Source organism: Glycine max, chromosome 1 (genome assembly GCF_000004515.6).
Source record: "Glycine max cultivar Williams 82 chromosome 1, Glycine_max_v4.0, whole genome shotgun sequence".
NCBI lineage: Eukaryota > Viridiplantae > Streptophyta > Magnoliopsida > Fabales > Fabaceae > Glycine > Glycine max.
In genome coordinates, this window is record NC_016088.4 from 12894669 (window position 1) to 12900411 (window position 5743).

Here is a 5743-nt window from a genome sequence, read left to right on the forward strand (position 1 = left end):
TGATCAATCAGTCATGATCATAATTCATGCTCAATCAATCAATTATGCTAATTAATCATATGTTCCCTAGAAGAGGATATGCAAGAATGTCAGAGTTAGCAATTTAAAAACTGCATTATGATTGCTAACTCTGAAATTATTTATATCCTTTTTTAGGGAATTATAATTGATTAGCATGAATTATGATTATGATTGATTGATTAGCATGAATTATGATTATGACTGATTAGCATTAATTATTTATAATAAATCAATATTTATAAATATATTATAATTAATAAAATAAATAAATAAATTTAATTATATTATAATTAATGAAATAAATATCTTTGAATATCTTGTATAATTAACAAAATTTTTATTTTTCCTCTTCCGGATCAACTTGATCCTGAAGAGGAAAACCAAGCAAAGACAATTTTGTCATTTTCTTAGAATGCTAGGTGCACCAGCAATAATGTTGGGTGCACCTAGCAACACTCCTCTCCTCCCCACCCTCTGATGGATTAATGGGCCAACAACACTTGATTTGGGCTTCATACATCAACTTGAAAATTATTGTGAAATTTTCTCTCTTTCCCTTTTTTTTTGCTTTTTTTTTATCTTCTCATTTTTTTTCTTTTCTTTTCTTCCTCTTTCTTTTTATTTTTTCTTTCTATAAAATAGCAAGTAATCCAAACAAAAATGGGCATTGACAAAAATTATATATTAATAAAATGAATAAAAGATTCCAATGATGAGAGGGAGGGTCGCATGTTGAGATAATCATCTTAGGATTTCATAAAGGGAAAGAGCAGAGAGCAACAACTTGGAGGGTGATTTTAGGGTTTGTAAAATGGAAGCAAGCGACATTGCAAACATGCCTAATAATCAAAATAGGAGATTCTAGAAGTGTGCAAATTGGAAAGTGAGTTTGTAGAGTCACCTAATTTCATGTTATGATGTTGTTTCTTTTTTATGTGCATGAAATCCAAAACTCGAGATCTCATCCAGGCTTCAATGAAATTGAATTATTAATTAAATTCCATTTCCATTAATAATTGAGTGAAAGCAGAAATTTAAATGGAATGGATAGGGTGAGGGCAACAATGTCCTAAAAAACACTTAATTTAATGTCTTTCATTTTCGAATTGATTTCACCTTCTTATGTTAGTTATTTATGTGCCTCAAATCAATTTTTTTAAATGTCAAAATGTTGCAAGCTTTTTTTAAATCTCATATTTTTGAACAATTATTTGTTTGTTGATTTCAGTGTGCTAATTTGTTGTGATTTTGCAATATTTCATGACCTTAGAAGTTGCAAGATTTTTTTGTGGGATGATCAATTGGGAAACACAATTGTCTTTGGTAATGAAGAAAATAAGAGAGAACAAAGCATAATGTTTATGGGTGGCAGATGTGGGTGTTTAGCACTGATGATGGATATGTATTTGAAGAAAATTGAGAAGAGAAAGCTAAAAATTGAGAAAGAGAGAAGAAATCATAATTTGTTGTTGTTGATGTTGTTTATTTTGTGGTTTTGTTTGGAATGTATGTAATTAAGAAATTGTAGTGGCAGTACATTTATGTGCTGTTGTAGTTGTTATTCAAAGAAACAAAATGATGAAATATGTTGCCATTGTAATGACTATTGAACCTTAAATGAGTCCTTTTATGGTTCTATGTGATTAATTAGCAAATGAAAGTTGTTTTCATTTGGACGGTCCCATTAGTTTTGTCATTTAAATTGGTTTCAAAATTTGGTGCCATAAAATTGGTTACAAATTTAGTGAATATTAATGTATTAGCTATTGTCATAAACATTGGTTAAAAAATTCAGTACAAGAAATATGCAAAGTAAAGCAAGAACAAACATGTGTCTGTTGAAGATAAAAGTCTCTATCTCTATCTCTTTTTTAGTTTAGTTTTGATTTTGATAATTTACATGTCAAAACACATTTAATAGGTGTGGCATTGTATTAATTATTTAGCTAGGCATGAGTGTTTATTTTATGTCAATCTTGCTTAGCTTTATCACCTTTGTGCTTGGATTAGTTATCTTTGAAAGATTAGAAGTTCATTGAAGAATTTATGAACTTGGTAATCAATTATAACATGTGTGTAATCAATTACACAAGCCAAGATTGATTCAAAGAGGTTTACTTCTCATTCTAAGTGAGATTTGTTGAATTAATCGATTATAGCATTTTGGTAATTGATTACATTGCTTCAAATATTAGAAAAAAAGTCTTAGTGTAAACTCTCTATAATCGATTGCAAGATTTGGTAATCAATTATTAGATTATTGTAATCAATTACGAGATTATGGTAATATGTTACAATGCTTTAAAAATTTTTAGATGACTCTGTAAGATTAAATTAATCGATAATAAGGTATCGATAATCGATTACATTGATCTTAGCTAGAAATCCAAGTCTATTTTTAGCGGTTTGATCGATTACAAAATGGTCGTTATGTAAACTCTTTGCAATCAATTACGAGATTATGACAATCTGTTACAATGCTTCTGACCTTTTTAGATGACTCTGTAAGATTGAATTAATCGATTACAAGGTATTAATAATCGATTACATTGATCTTAGATGGAAATGCAAGTCTATTTTTAGCGGTTTAACCGATTACAAAATGGTCGTAGTCACTTCTATCAGTTATATAAAAGATTCTTTATAAATAGGTCTCTTTGTAATGAGTCTCTAAGCTTCCAAAATGTTTTTTTTATAGCTTTAGTTATTTTTTTAACATCTCTAACTTAAATTTTTTGCTTATGCAACTTATAAACATCATGTATGAATTATAGGCATAAATAATAGTACACCAAACTGTAGACAAAATTAACATTACGCATATATCAAACCATAATGTAGACAAAATTGTCATTGGCCATTATACAATAGTATATCAAATTATAGACATAAACAAAATAAAGAAATAGAACCAAGGTGTCATTGGCCATTAGAAATACAAAACCATACCGAACTTTCAAACCTAATTAAACATAAACCAAAGTCATTGCCCAAAAACTATCAATAACATAGTAGCCAAAATAACCTCATAATCCCAAAACAATACAATTATTAATACCAAAATATATTTAACCCCAACTAAATTGTATGTCACTTCCTCTTTCATTTCCCCTAGCTTGTCGCCTTTGTTGATGCCCTAGTTGCCATTATTTCCATTCTTCTTATCATTGCTCTTGATCTTTATAGTTACAGATTTGTTTGTATTGCTTTTGTTCTTGGTTTTTAGTAATTATTGAGTTAAATCCCTAAGGTTGTAGTCAGGTTAGTTGTCATCAACCACAATTTTCTTTGCTGCATCAGTATGTCCAACATTGTTATCTCCAACAGTTTTCCAATTGTCATTTCCAACTATAGGAACATTTTCAGCCTTTGTGTTCATTGTTCCTTTGTTAGGCTTCTTCTAAAAATCAACATATATGAGAATTAATAATATAATCTATGAAAAACAATTAGATTAACACAATAAGTAATTAAACAATTATACCTTTCTTAATTGTTCTTTTGGGTTGATAGTGAGACTAGTGCAGCCTCTACTATTATGTCCATACGCATCACATCTAGTACACTTGTATTGTGTATTTTTTCTTATCAACTTTCTTGTATTTGGATCCTCAACAACCTCTCTTCTATGTTTTTTTGGTCTCCTTGGACCTATTTTGTATTCTTGTGTTAGCATCTCCATATCAAAAGGAGGTCACATATCTTGTCCATTAAGAGGAGAAACATTATGTTTATAGCACACATCAAACATCTTCTGTGAATAACATTGGTCCATAGTCCATTAGTGTTTTCCTTTTCAAAGAAATGGCAACCACAACATGCCTACATGATATTCCTACCAATTCCAAAAAAATTTAGGAACATCTCATCTTCTTTAATTCAACTACAAATCTATGCTTAAAATGTATGTCTTTCACCTCAAAAGTGTGCTTTATTGCATGACTAGCATGCCAATATCCACTTGCATGAATTCAACATCCAATCTTTTTTTTGGTCTAGGCATTATTCTATGTTCATAGTTTGCATATTTTTCTCTTTTGGTAACAATCCTAGACATCAAGTACTTTCTAATCCATTCACACATTGACACTATACGTTCATCCTTAGAAACTAAGATAATGATATTAAAGGCTTCTGAAAGGTTGTTCATTAACACATCACACTTAGGATAGTAAGAGAAAGCATGCTTACACCAAGTTTTTTTTTTTTTTATATTTACCTTCTAGCCACTCCCATGCCTTGACATTGACCTTCTTCAATGCCAAGTATTTTTCTTCAAATGCTTGATAATAAGTTACTTTTGCAACACCCATCATTGGATTTCTTGTCAAGGTTCCTCTTCTACTTTTTTTTCTTGAAATTTGCATATAAGTGTCTAACACACACCCCATGTTAAACATTGTCAAACATCTCTTGAAACACATTGACCAGCCTCTGAAAACAAAAACAAAAAATTCAATCAAAATATCTAGCCATTACAATAACACAATAAAAGATCAAACTCACTCAATCAAAAACTCACCTTTAGTTGGTCACTGATAAAGACCCATATTTTTTCCATACCAATATCCTCCAGCAAGCATGTAAGAAACCATCTCCAAGATTCCTTGGTTTCAATCTCAACCATAACAAAGACAATTGGACATTATTGGTCATTAGGGTCCCTTCCATCAACAATCAATAGTATACCCCCATATTTAGTCTTCAAATGACAATCATCCACTCTAATAAATGGTCGATAACCTTCTACAAAACCCTTCTTACATCCATCTAAACATATATACAAACTCTTAAACCTTGGAGGCAATGAAAGAGGTATATGCTCTAGATGGACCTTGCATGTGTTTTATTTGAAATTTGATGTCAGCTCCTGACTGTACCTCCACTACAAGCAATATTGTTTTGTTGCATCTCTTTCAACTTTATCTTCAACCATTTTCTTTGCTCTCCAAGCTCGAGATATAGTCTTTCTGATAGAAAAGGTCCTCCTCATTTCATTAACAATGTCATTCAACCTTACTTTTTTGGTTGTTAATAACTTTTCAGCAATCTTCTAGCCATCCACTTTGAATTTGCAATCTTGTTATTGAAGATCCTCCCACACGTGTGTTTCCCGTAATATGTATTCATTATGAATGTGGTAAGTTAAACCAAACAAATCAATTTAAATAATTTATGCACTATAATAACTTAATGTTCTCCAATGTAGTGCACATTGGCAAATAGTCACTATATTTCCTAAGGACAATGCCATCATCTGCTTTTGTTCCTTGCACAATAGGTCCGACAACTGCTTGAAATGAATTATTAACTTGTCAGAAGTATTTTATAATACATTTACTTTGTGATTAGTATTTGAAATCAATATTTTAATTGTACAATGCACATGCGTGTTTCTCTTAATTAATGCTTTGAAGGGATTTATAAATAGTCAAGGAAGTAAATTTAATGTTGTGGCTAGATGAATTCTAGTTAAAGTAAGTCATTTAAACATTGTTTGATGCCTTAAAAATTACATTTTATTACACTGTACAATAATTTTTGGTTAACTTACATTGTTTGAATATCTGAATATCCTATTCAATTTAGTGTAATAAGCTGATGCAATCCTACCCCCCAAGGGTATTGGATAGAAGACTCCAAGAGGCTTGGGCTAGAGCTACTAAAGAAGACCCTAGGGTTCTATTGAACCTTAGGGTAGATTTTTGAGCCCATGGGTCAA